Genomic DNA, 14,136 nt, shown 5'->3' with positions numbered 1-14,136 from the left:
AAGGTCTTGGCTGTTTTTGTGCTGAGGAGGACGTGAGGGCTTGAGTTTCTCAGTGTTTTGATCAAAGGCACACAGCTGTTACATGAGAACGCCCTGGAAATGTAATCTGAGTTCTCCAAGGCATAGACTGGGCCTCACCATCTGTCTCAGGCCACAATCTGAGGATTATCTTTGGCTGAACATCCCTTGCATGGGTCAAATATTAAAACAAGCATCTGCCAGGGAGAATAACAAGGTAAGAAAAAAATGCACATGAAATAAAGGCTAGAAGAAGTCTCATAGATCAACACACACCATTATGCAGAGCTTTTATGGAGGCAATTAGTGAAAAGAAATACAGAGTTACACAGAGTAAAAGATAGGCCATTAAAGGGGTTGTTTCATGACAAAACTGGTATTTCCATTTGCAGCAAATTTTATACAGGGCTCTCAGCAGTGAAAGAGTGGAGTCCTAACCACTGGATACCAGGGAATCCCCTGAAAACATGTTTATTTTACTTTTTCACTTGCCTGAGGATAGAATTCTGAGTTGGACTCAGTTTTTCTTCAGAATTTTGAAGTAATTGGAAGCCTTCTATCTTCCAATATTGCTGATGAAAAGTTGGAAGCCAATCTAATTACTTCTTTGAATGTTTTCTTCTCCTTGTACAATTTCTGTTTACTTAAGATTGCATTTCTTCTGTTTGTGTTGAACTTTAACTTCCACATTTTCTGATAATCTTTAAGTATGTAGGACTAAAAACTGCTAAGACTCTCTGAGTACAGGGGTGAAGCTTGTTGATTGTGCACTTCTGTGTAAGATGAGCTGTTAGGGACTTTTCACTGGGGGAATTCCAATGTCAGTATCTTTTCCCCCTTGGGCTGCTCAGATTCCTCAGAGAAGGCTTTTCCAATCCTTTGCCCAGAGCTACATGTGAAGGCTTATATTCCACTCTTAATGGAACCTGAGTAGGGGAAGGCGCCTGGGGTGGGATATGGGTTCACAGTTTAGATGTATGCTTATTTAAATCCACCCTTTCTTCAGTCTTTAATTGTGCCATTGGTTTCCCAGTCCAGAGAGTCTCTTCAAGGAATAAAACTGTAGTCTCTGCTTAGGTTGAGGAAGAATAGTTGTTAGCTGTATCAAGGTTAAGGGAAGGGAGGGATCTTTGGAACCTAGCAATTTCTTGAAAGGCTCTGAACTAGTTATCTTATCTTAGCTATCCCCACTGCTGCCAATCTGTACTGTATAAATCAGATGGACTCTTGGCTTTCCCTACTACTAGTTTAGGATTCAGCTTTCTTAGTTCTGCTAAATTGGTTACAGCAGTCCTTTTGCATCACAGCTTCCAAAACTTACTTGCTGCTTTCTTCTCTTTGATTCTTATCATCCTTATGGATTTATGCTTTAAAAAAGTCTCTCTACTGTCATTTTAGAAGGATTTTGAGAGACAGTAAAATTATATGCATATGTTGTATCTTTCTGTCTTAACCCAGAAGCCCAGAAAACTTTTAAATTCAGGTGAAGATATGCCATTTCTATTACTGTATCTTGAACTTCCACTGAAGCCAGGAAATTAGCAAGTAGATAGCATAAGGGTTCAGAATTTACACCATGGAATCAAACCTGCGATTGAACCCTATGTCTGTCACAAAATATTGATAGTGGCTAATGTTGCTATTATGTACTTAATTTTTTCCTCCTAACATTTCTCTCTTTCCCTACAATATGCATGTATGTGTGTGTGTTTATATCACTCAATTGTGTCTGACTCTTTGTGACCCCATGGACTGTAGCCGGCCAGGCTCCTCTGTCCATAGAATTCTCCAGGCAATACTGGAGTGGATAGTCATTCCTTTGTCCAAGGGAACCTTCCCAACCCAGGGATAGAACCCAGGTCTCCCAGATTGCAGGCAGATTCTTTACTGCTGATTCAACAGGGAAGCCCACAACATGCATATATTACTTTTATAATTAGAAAAGTTAATATTATTTAAATAAAATAATGCTAATTGAAATGGGTAATACAAACATTTCATCTCAGTTTTATTCTTAAATAGAGAATAGAGCTACTCATTTGCTTAAAAAGTTTGTGTAGAAATAGTTCTAGCTAGTAATTATAGTTTGTTGCAACCTGTGAAGATTTATTATATAAGTAGTTTAAAAAATATAACACCCAGACCATATAATCATGTTACATTCACAAAAGGAAATACTGACCTGTATCAGCAAGATCTTCCTTTCTGTGATGAGTTCAGGGACAGGCTTCACTGAAAAGAAAAAATTCTCTAACATCTTTTAATAATTAGTAGAATTGAAAACTTATCAGCCTTAAAAGGGTGACAATAGATTGAATATCTTTTGTCTTATCTCCCTTCTTGTCTAATGTTTTTCTTCTTTAAATCTTAATTTGATTTTTTCTTTATTATCTTCTAGGAATCATAAGAAGGTTAGTATAAAATATTTATATATCTATATTCCCATTGAATGATCCATCTTACATTTCATCACTATCATATCAGGACTCTTTTACTTCTTTGAGAAGTTCAAATAGAGTTTCATTATGTATTTAATATTGATGATGAAAATTTAAGGGAATGAGGATGTTCCATGAATGACATAGATAGGATCAAAGCCTGGGTGCTATGGAGTTACCAGTAAGGTTTGTGAATTCTTCATACAAAGCATAGACTATGGACTGAATGCGTAACATTTATTACAATTTTTCAAATATTTGTTGATGCTATCATATTTAATATAATATGAATTCATTTCTTTTCTCTCTTTAGTCGCTAAGTCATGTCCAACTCTTTCGACCTCATGGACTCTAAGCCTGCCAGGCAAGAATACTGGAGTGGGTTTCCATTTCCTTCTCCAGGGGCTAGCAGTACAGTTAATTCTCAGTTCTCTAACTCTGATCATCTGTGCCTCTCTTCCTGCAGAAAACCCACCCCAGATGAAGCAAGCATTGACTGTCTCCTATTTGAGGGGAAGTGTTCTAAGAACACTGACACCAACAACATGGCTAGAACCACTGGCCCTTGGAATTAGCCCACTAACCCTTGGAACTAGCTCCTGAGAGAATTTGAAATAGTCATCAACATTTCCCTCTACTTTTGCAGGAAATACTAGAAGTAAATAAGGGGACATGGAATTTAACAGCTGACTACCAGTGTTTTACATTCAGTTGTTTGGAAATATACTGATTCAGCTCTGGCTAGAAAATATAGAATTACTTTATTACTTCTGTTAGGTAGGTAGAATAGGGAAAAGGAGTCCAAAATGACTGTGGCTAAAAGACAAGGAAGGTCCGAGGACCAGAGTGAAGACTTCAGGCAGAACAAACAGAACAAACAGCACTCCTGGCTAAGCCCAATTTGCATAGGGCAGGCCCAGGTGGAAGAAAAAACATATAAAAGGAGGAGCCAAAGCGCTTTCTCTGGGACTCTCTCTCCCGCGTGCATGCGTGCGCGCGCTCTCTCTTTCTCCCTCCCCACACACTCCTTCACTCCCTTCTCTTCGAGTCTTGGATTCTCCTGCTATCTTCTAAATAAAATGGAGCTGTAACACTGATTTGCCTAAGAGCTGTAACACGGTTTGTCCAAGACCCAAGAGCTGTGATGCACTGAGGGTTTTAATGTCCATCGGTCCAAATCTTTGTTGTGACGAGACAAAGAACCGAGGAACATACACTCGCGTGACATCTATGGTGCCGTGACTTGGATCAAACTTGGCTGAAACAACCTCCGCGTGGAAGAGGCCAAGCACAGCAGGAGCCCAATTCAGCAAAGCTCCCGCGCTAGAAGCAGAAGGCGAAGAAACACAGCTCAGGGGAAGGCCCATCTTGCTGGAAACCGGGACAGCGAAAAAAGAACTCAGCAGAAAGCTCACACGGCCCAGTCTCAGATTCCAGAAGACCTCCGGTTAAGGTAAGAGGTCCTTGCTCCTATGGCTGGAGGGACCTTTACAATCTCTCGTTTCTTGTTTCCTCAAACCTCCCGCAAACAGGCGGGCAGCAGGGGCACAATTGAGGGACTCTGGAGAGGCTATTCCTCAGCATGTCCCAAAGGCGCTATCTGCTGAGCCCCAGTATCTGTTACACAAGCCGGTGGGGGTTCTTCTGTCCTTTCTCTTCTCTGTGCCAAAGATCAGACCAATGAAACTGTGAGCACCGGTCAGATATTTAGCAAATTTTCCAGCAGGCTATGAAGGGGATTCCTTGGCATGTTTTTCCCACTGCTTTTTCCTCCTGTCCTTCAGCTCTCTCCCAGGACTCAGGCCCAGCCAAAACTAATGAAACTCAAGCTCTGATGTCTCATTGCAAAAATTCATTGAGAGGCAAAGCAATAAGAGGTAGATTTGTTAGGATACAGAGAGCAGCCACCCTTCAGGGTGTGAACCATTGCCAAGGGCAAGGGCTTCGGCCATGGAATTAGGCCTGGCTAGGTTTTGTGAGGGGATGGAATTCATATGCTAATGAGTGAGAGGATCATCCCAGCCATTGGGGAACCACCCACTCCTCCCTCTTTTGACCTTGTGCCTTGGAGCTGTCCTGCCACCTCTGGGTGTGTCTGTTGGCTTATAGATTGGGGATTAAGGTTTACTTGAATTTGACTTGTCATCTTGGACCCAATTGATTTTAATTGGTTTACATTATACCCTTGTGCTATGTAATTCTTTCAAAAGTTGTGCTCTGCCCGCTTCCCTCCTGTTTCATGCTCTTTTCCTGAGCCCCATCCAGACCCACAAGGTTTCTACAATCTTCTGGAGAGACAACCAGAAAATAGCTGGCCTTGGGAGGGAAATACTCTATAATATTCAACCCCCTAATCCTACCCAATATTGGTAACACTGGAGATCTTGGGGGTGCCCAAACTCCAGTCCGGGGGGTCCCAGGAGGTCATCACGCCTTGACCTGCCTAGGGATCAGTCTTCGAAAGGTTGTCACGCCTCAACTTGTTTGGGGATCCTTTAGTCCCAGGGGTCCCAGGAGGTCGTCACGCCTCTACCTGCCCAGGGACCCAATCCTCGGGAGGCTGTCACGCCTCAACCTGCCCGGGGATTTGATCTCTAGGAGGCTGTCACACCTCAGTCTGCCTGGGGATCTGCACCCTGACCCAGGGACGCTTGGCTCTCAGGTTGCAACAGTTCTGGGTAAGATGAACTTATATCGTATCTATTCCTGTCCACGGTGGGCAAACTAGCAATGAGTTACAAATCTCTTAATTCTACCCAGCATTGGTAACACTGGAGATCTTGGGGACGCCCAAACTCCAGTCCGGGGGGTCCCAGGAGGTCATCACGCCTTGACCTGCCTAGGGATCGGTCTTTAAGAGGTTGTCACGCCTCAACCTGCTCGGGGATCCTCTAGTCCCAGGGGTCCCAGGAGGTCGTCATGCCTCGACCTGCCCAGGGACCCAATCTTCAGGAGGCTGTCAAGCGTCGACCTGCTCGGGGATTTGATCTCTAGAAGGCTGTCACGCCTCAGCCTGCCTGGGGATCTGCACCCTGACCCGGGGACGCCTGGCTCTCAGGTTGCAACAGTTCTGGGTAGGATAAGCTTCAGAAAGACTCACCCCTAAGGAAGTCCACCCATGGAAACATAAAGAAGCCTATTACTTGTGAGACTGTGCCCAGTCTCAGCAATAACTCAGGAGCCCAATGAAAATCCCATTGCCTTTCTGGAAAGGCTAAAAGAGGCACTCCAAAAGTTTACCAACCTGGACTTAGACTCCTATGAGGGACGGGTGATTTCAAAGGACAAATTCCTGTCCCAATGTGCATCAGATACCAGAATTAAGTTACAGCAGCTACAACAGCAGGACCCTGCTGCCTCTTTAGATGAGAGGATCCAGACAGCCACCAATACCTTTTATAACAGAGAACAGGAGAAGGAGGCCAAGGCCCAGGAGAAGGAGAGAAAGAAAGAGACAAGGCATGCCCAGATGCTGGCTGCCCTCCAGAGAAGCCCTATGGCAAACTCCGAGTCCTTGAGGGACAAAGCACGAGACAGATGCCTGATCTGTAGACACGCAGGGCATTGGGCCAAAGAGTGTCCAAACTGTGACAAGTCTCCTAGAACGGCTTGGCACAAATGCTGTCAACAGGGACATTGGGCGGCACTCTGCCCTCGGGACCCAAGAGCCTCAAGGTCAAGTGCCAAGCCTACCCTCACGATGGTTCAAGAGGACTGAAGCGGCCCGGCTCCAGCCAGCCCGCCTGTCACAGGTAACCATCACGGGGCTGGAGCCAAGGTTGCAACTGGATATGGCAGGTAGGTCCGAGAATTTCTTGGTTGACACAGAGGCTACCTACTCTGTCTTGATCTCCTACTCTGGAGCCTTCTCCTCCCAAGCCTGTACCATTTTGGGTGCTACAGGAAAAGCAACTACTAAAAGATTCACCCGAGCACTTCTTTGTTGCTGGGATGGACAAATATTTTCCCACCAGTTTCTGGTGGTCCCTGAGTGTCCTACCCCCTTATTGGGAAGAGATATACTCACTAAACTGGGGACCACCCTTGTGATGGGAAGTTTTTCAGCCCCTAGAGCTCTACAGCTCCTGGCTACTACTGAAGAACCCATTACACCTTCAATGGAGAGGGACCAAAAACTATGGGAAGACAAAATTAACCCCCAGGTGTGGGATAAGGGGATTTCTGGACGAGCCCACCGAGCTGAACCAGTCATCATTGTCCTCTGAGATCCCACTCAGTTTCCTAACCGGAAACAATATCCTCTTAAAAGAGAGGCTTGGGAGGGACTACAGCCTTTAATAAATAAATTCCTTGCTTGTGGGCTATTGGTCCCCACCAGTTCGCCATGTAACACCCCAATCCTCTCAGTAAAGAAAAAAGACAGAACCTGGCGAATGGTTCAAGATCTCCGGATCATAAATGAAGCTGTAGTCCCCCTCCATCCCACAGTACCCAATCCTTATGTAATCTTGGGAGAAATCCCACCCAGTGCCAAATGGTTTACAGTCTTGGATCTCAAAGATGCATTTTTTTGCATACCACTGGCTAAAGAATCCCAATATCTTTTTGTCTTTGAGTGGGAGGCCCCAGGAGAAAAACACCAACAGATAACTTGGACAGTATTACCTCAGGGGTTCAGAGATAGCCCCCACCTGTTTGGGCAGGCCCTTAGCCGGGATCTCCTAGATCTAGACCTGGGACCTAATGGGAAAATATTACAATACGTAGATGACCTACTAATCTGCTCTCCAGATGAGAAAAGTGCCCAACAACATGCAATTCAGGTTCTAAACTTCTTGGCAGAAAGGGGATATAAAGTCTCCTGTGCTAAGGCACAGATGGTCGAGACAAAGGTCACTTACCTGGGAATTCAGATTAACATGGGTCCAGGAGGCTGTCCTCTGATCGGGAACAAGGAATTCTCCAGTTGCCCTCCCCCACGACTCGAAAACAATTGAGGGCTTTCCTGGGGCTAACTGGTTATTGTAGAATCTGGAAACCCAACTATGGTCTAATTGCCCAGCCCTTATATGAAAGCTTACACTTACAGGCCTTAACTCAGGCACTGGCCTTGAGGTTGCCAGACCCAGAAAAAGCATTCCAACTGTATGTCCATGAAAGAGAGGGAATAACCTTGGGAGTGTTAACTCAAAGGTTGGGACTGAGCCCCAGCCTGTAGCTTACTTATGCAAGAGGCTAGATCCAACTTCCGGAGGTTGGCCCCCCTGCCTTCGAAATCTTTCAGCTATTGCAATCATGATAGGAGATGCTTTAAAACTCTCCTTTGTGGGCAAACTAACTATTTTTCCCAGCCACCAAGTAAAACAACTCCTAAATGGGAGAGGCCACTTATGCATGTCTGATCAAAGAATCCTCAGATATCAAGTAATGCTGATGGAAAATCCAGGCCTCACTATATCCCCTTGTGAGGTTCTTAACCCAGCCACCCTCCTGCCTACCCCCGAGGGCTCTCTCCCCTTTCACTCTTGTCTAGAAACCTCGGACCACTGGACAAAACCCCGAGAGGGATTGTCAGAAGATCCTCTGACCAATCCCGAGGAAATCTGGTACACTGATGGAAGCGGCTTTGTCTTGGATGGAAAAAGAAGAGCAGGGTATGCAGTAGTCTCCAGTTTTGAGACCACAGAGGCTAAGCCTCTGCCACCAGATACTTTAGGCCAATTAGCTGAGCTCATAGCCCTGACTCGAGCTTTAGAGCTGGGAAAAGGAAAAAGAATAGCCATTTACACTGACTCCAAGTATGCCTTTCTGGTGCTACATGCATATGCAGCTGTTTGGAAAGAAAGGGGCCACTTGACCACCTGAGGGTCCCCAATCAAATATGGTGATCAGATTGTTCGACTCTTGGAGGCGGTCCATCTGCCTACTGAGGTTTCAGTCTCCCACTGTAAAGGACACCAAAAAGGGAACACGGAAGTGGCATGAGGGAACCAAGCAGCTGATCAGGCAGCTAGGAGAGCAGCATTACAGAACCATGACCTAATAAGGATTGCCACCTTAGTTCCACAGACTAATTTGCCAGAAACTCCTTCATATACTGAAGGTGAGATTCTTAAAGCTAAGAGCGAGGGCTTTCAAGAAGATCATATGGGGTGGTTCCAAAAGGAGGGACTCCTTTTTCTGCCTGGAAATCTCCAATAGAAGTTGGTTAACTTCTTACATGCCACTACTCATTTAGGAGAAAAGGCCCTCCAAAGAGTACTAGAAAGGTCCTTCAGAGGAAAAGGCCTCCAAACAACTATAAGACAGGTAGTCTCCTCTTGTCCCACTTGCCAAGTAAACAACCCTCAAGGAGCTCAAAGACCCCAGCTGGCCCAGCCCATCCAATGACGTGGGGCCTACCCAGGAGAGGACTGGCAGATGGACTTCACCCAGATGCCAGTTTCCCAAGGGTATAAATACCTATTAGTTATGATAGATACATTCACAGGATGGATTGAAGGCTTTCCCACCCGGACCGAGAAGGCTGAGGAGGTAGTTAAAAAACTGCTCCATGAAATCATTCCAAGATTTAGTCTGTCCAGGTCATTACAAAGTGACAATGGGACATCATTTACTTCTAAGGTCACCCAAGGGGTCTCAAAAACATTGGACATTACTTATTATCTCCATTGTGCCTGGAGGCCTCAATCTTCAGGAAAAGTAGAAAGAGCCAATCAATTCTTAAAATCAGCGATAAAAAAGAACCCAGGAGACCTTCCTGGGATGGAAGGAGGCTTTACCAATGGCTCTCCTCCGTACCCGCATTGCCCCTAAGGAACAGGTTGGTCTTAGTCCTTATGAGATGCTATATGGGAGACCTTTTGTTTATGTCAATGACCTCTTCCTAGATCCAGAAGTTCAGACCCTCCAGTCTTATACCATAGCCATTGGGCAATTCCAACAGGATATACGCTTGTGGGGTGTGAACCAGGACCCAAAAGATTCTAAAGAGTCACCACTATATGCTCCAGGAACTCAAGTCCTAATTAAAGTCTGGAAAGATGGGTCCCCAAAGGCTCAACTCCAGCCCACATGGAAAGGCCCCTACCCTGTAATACTTTCTACCCCCACAGCAGTCAAGGTACCAGGACATGACTCCTGGATTCACTACTCATGAGTCAAGCCATGGAAGAAAACAGAAGAGGACACTCAATACACCTGTGAGCCCCTGGGAGCTCTCAGATACCTATTCAGGACTACCAATGTGTGTCATTCTAATGAACACCCCCAAAATCTGGTTTCTGGGGATAAGATTTCTCAGGATAGCTCTAAGGAGCCAACAGAGCTTGACAGAGACTGTACTCCAAAACAGACAGGAGATAGATCTTCTGATCCCTGAACAAGGAGGGGCTTGAGCTATCCTGGCCATGTGAATTTAAAATTGACCAATGTCCCTACTAGTCCTTGTTATGCTATATTGATGATGCCTATGATTATTCCATGTACTGTCAATTGTCTAACCTGTTTTGTCTCTGCCCAGGTCAACCAGCTACAACATGCAGTGCCAGTTCAACAAAGATATAAAACTACAGCTGACCATGGAAAATATCACACACCCTTGGACAGCACTATAGGACTCTGAGGTTTGAGACTAGCAAGAGGGGGAGGCCCAATACCCGCTCGCCACCCCAGTTCAGCAGGAAGTAGCCAGAAAGACCTTGACGCCCCTATTCCCAAAGAATTGGGCCTCCCATCTCTTGAGGGGGGAATATTAGGTAGGTAGAATAGGGAAAAGGAGTCCAAAATGACTGTGGCTAAAAGACAAGGAAGGTCCGAGGACCAGAGTGAAGACTTCAGGCAGAACAAACAGAACAAACAGCACTCCTGGCTAAGCCCAATTTGCATAGGGCAGGCCCAGGTGGAAGAGAAAACATATAAAAGGAGGAGCCAAAGCGCTTTCTCTGGGACTGTCTCTCGCGCGTGCATGCGCGCGCGCGCTCTCTCTCTCTCTTTCTCTCTTTCTCCCTCCCCACGCACTCCTCCACTCCCTTCTCTTTGAGTCTTGGATTCTCCTGCTGTCTTCTAAATAAAATGGAGCTGTAACAATGATTTGCCTAAGAGCTGTAACACGGTTTGTCCAAGACCCGAGAGCTGTGATGCGCCGAGGGCTTTAATGTCCGTCTCTCCAAATCTTTGTTGTGACGAGACAAAGAACCGAGGAACATACACTCGCATGACACTTCCTTCTGGCTAGAAAATACAGAATTACTTTATTACTTCCTAAAGTACATTATTTGTATATTGTCACCCTGCTTATTTAACTTATATGCAGAGTACATCATGAGAAATGCTGGGCTGGAAGAAGCACAAGCTGGAATCAAGATTGCCGGGAGAAATATCAATAACCTCAGATATGCAGATGACACCACCCTTATGGCAGAAAGTGAAGAGGAACTAAAAAGCCTCTTGATGAAAGTGGAAGAGGAGAGTGAAAAAGTTGGCTTAAAACTCAACATTCAGAAAATGAAGATCATGGCATCTGGTCCCATCACTTCGTGGGAAGTAGATGGGGAAACAGTGGAAACAGTGTCAGACTTTATTTTTGGGGCTCCAAAATCACTGCAGATGGTGATTACAGCCATGAAATTAAAAGACGCTTACTCCTTGGAAGGAAAGTTATGACCAACCTAGATAGCATATTGAAAAGCAGAGACATTACTTTGCCAACAAAGGTCCATCTAGTCAAGGCTATGGTTTTTCCTGTGGTCATGTATGGATGTGAGAGTTGGACTGTAAAGAAAGCTGAGCGCCGAAGAATCGATGCTTTTGAAGTGTGGTGTTGGAGAAGACTCTTGAGAGTCCCTTGGACTGCAAGGAGATCCAACCAGTCCATTGAGAAGGAGATGAGCCCTGGGATTTCTTTGGAAGTACTGCTGCTAAAGCTAAAACTCCAATACTTTGGCCATCTCATGCAAAGAGTTGACTCATTGGAAAAGACTCTGATGCTGGGAGAGATTGGGGGCAGGAGGAGAAGGGGACGACAGAGAATGAGATGGCTGGATAGCATCTCTGACTCGATGGACGTGAGTCTGAGTGAACTCCAGGAGTTGGTGATGGACAGGGAGGACTGGCGTGCTGCGATTCATGGGGTCGCAAAGAGTCGGACATGACTGAGCGACTGAACTGAACTGAACTGAACTGAAAGTACATTAAGACATAAAAGTCAGTTCAGGATAACATAGTTTTTGTATTGAAGGTGAATCTGCAATTAAAAATCTGCTCAACTCTAGATCTGGAGAGTCAGTTGCGAAACCCGAGTGACCATTTGTCACTGAGATATATAGGTGCTTGAATTTCTTAGTTGATGCTGCCAGAGAGATGTGGTCACTGGTCAAGGGGAGGAAAGAAAAGAAATCTTGTCCTTTACATGCATAGTTAGTTTGAGTGTAATCACTCAACTCTGAAAAAATGGATTTAATTTTCACAACAATTTAAATGAATTCATTTAAAGGTATTAAAGCATTTTGTCTAAAAGTCTGAGAATCATTTATCTAGTTAAATGAGCACTTGACATGGGACATGTCCTTAAATATTGACCTTAAATATTGCTTTCATATGTGAAAGGTAAGACTCCATCCTGGGTTAATCATTTAACTAGTCACCCCACTCCAGTACTTTTGCCTAGAAAATCCCATGGACGGAGGAGCCTGGTAGGCTGCAGTCCATGGAGTCGCTAGAGTCGGACACGACTGAGCGACTTCACTTTCACATTTCACTTTCCTGCATTGGAGAAGGAAATGGAAACCCACTCCAGTGTTCTTGCCTGGAGAATCCCAGGGACGGGGGAGCCTAGTGGGCTGCCGTCTATGGAGTCGCACGGAGTCGGACATGACTGGAGCAACTTAGCAGCAGCAGCAGCAGCAGCAGCAGTGATTCATTTAGTTTTCCTCATTTGAAAAATGGAGATAATAATACATACTATATTTATTCTTCCAGGAACTGTGCATGTCAAGTGCTTTAAAGAAGCCACATACTTTGAAAATATTGGATGTCACTATGATGACAGTTATTATCACAGTCATCCATATAATGATATAAAACCTAAAGAGAGAATTGAAAAAAATGATTCACTTACCCCATACATCAAGTGTCTTGATTGCTAAGCTCATAGGATTTTAGTTTTTGTTGTTTAGTAATAATTTATTTAAAAAATAGAATCAAAATTTCTGGGTCAGTATGACAGAATGTGTACATGCAGAAATCTCCAGCTTCTGTTCTAAATGCTTAAGAACTACGGATAAAATATTGTCATATATATGTGTGTGTATATATATACACACACATATATAATAAACACTTTCAAAGACAACTGAGACAACCACTATGGATAGAGAGGGAAGCTACAAAGGTAATCAGAGCCTGAAGGTACATAGTTTTCAGGAAATTGGGACTGGAAAGAGGATGAAGACTTCAATGTCTTTATAAGAGCAAGGGCTCAATATGCCTCTGTCATAATGAGGAAGAAGTTTTCTTCTTCATTATGGGGAACACGTATTATTTGCTTTGCTCTCAAATATCATCTGTGTTCTGTGTTGAAAGAGAAAGGAAGTACATTTACTTACCCATCTGAAACTTACTTCTGTCAAAATCTGGTAGTTGAAACAGGTTTCTGTGTGAGACCGGAATTTGAGCTTGAATAATATATAATGGTTGTAACTCGACCACCTGAATAAGTGAGAATCCCAAGACAAGGGCACAATATGCAACGTGGTTTGAGGCCAGAAAACTGGTGAAGCAAGGATGACTCTGCCTTACATGCAAGCCAAACATAGGAGGAACTCTGCACTGAAGATACAATCTCAAGCAAAAAGAACACAAGGACACTTGGTATCAGAAAAAGTCATTAATAGAATCCATAAGTAAGAAAATTCACAACCATAAAAAGAGAGCTAACAAAATGATCTAAAAGGCCTTAAAGCTTAAAACTGTCCCCAAAATCAACCAACGAACCCCTAACCCACCCCGTTGCCCCAAGCAGCAATCCTTGAAAAGCAAAATCACCATCCATAAAACAAGATTAGGAATTTATGAAAGCAGCATGAAAGTAGCATGGAAATGAATTTATTGGTAATCTTGGAAATAAAGTGTAGTCACAAAACTTAAAAATACAATGGACGGGTTGAATAATAGCTTTTAAAGAATGAAAGAGGGACTTTATGAATTGGAAGACAGAACAGAAGAAATCTCCCATAATGCAAAAAGACATGTAAAAAGTGTAAAAGAAATATGGAAGATTTCAGACTATCTGCAGGATATATCAACCAGATCAGTAGCCTACTCCTCAGTCATAGCAATAGAGGTCAGAAAACAATGCAGTTATTGTTTTAAAGCACTAAGAAAAAATGAATGTAAACATAAAATTTGATACTCGGCAAAAAGATCATTTAACAGGGAAGTCTAAAGAAAGCAAATTTTAGGTACATGAGGAGCAAGAAAGTTTGCTATTTCAGCAAAGAATTGTTAATGAAAAAAATTCAGTATTGAAACTGACTCTTATTGGAAGAATTATTGAATGATGAATTTCAGCAAGAAGAGAAGGGAAGGATGAAGTGTAATGCAAGAATACTAGGTGTGCTTGTAAATCTGGAAAATATCTTAATGTAAGAAAGTGTTGTTTGTATAAAAAATAGTAGTGACAATAAGAACAGTACTGTTGACATTAAAACAGAGACTAAAG

General features: G+C 43.8%; 1 long non-coding RNA gene across 2 annotated transcripts; it reads left to right on the top strand.

Moving 5' to 3' along the window:
* Nucleotides 1-220: 220 nt before the first annotated feature.
* On the top strand, nt 221-10,506 carry LOC129628364 (uncharacterized). Of its 2 annotated transcripts, XR_008702793.1 has the most exons (3): nt 221-235; nt 2,923-3,909; nt 9,940-10,506. It is a non-coding gene; the product is annotated as an uncharacterized LOC129628364 (long non-coding RNA). The 2 variants fall into 2 exon arrangements; XR_008702792.1 differs by lacking the exon at nt 221-235 and having other exon boundaries at nt 2,857-3,909.
* The last annotated feature ends 3,630 nt before the right edge of the window (nt 10,507-14,136 follow it).

The sequence above is a fragment of the Bubalus kerabau genome, chromosome 15, assembly GCF_029407905.1.
Source record: "Bubalus kerabau isolate K-KA32 ecotype Philippines breed swamp buffalo chromosome 15, PCC_UOA_SB_1v2, whole genome shotgun sequence".
Lineage (NCBI taxonomy): Eukaryota > Metazoa > Chordata > Mammalia > Artiodactyla > Bovidae > Bubalus > Bubalus kerabau.
Note: the sequence above shows the minus strand (reverse complement) of the source record. Positions and strands in the feature narration are given on the sequence as shown.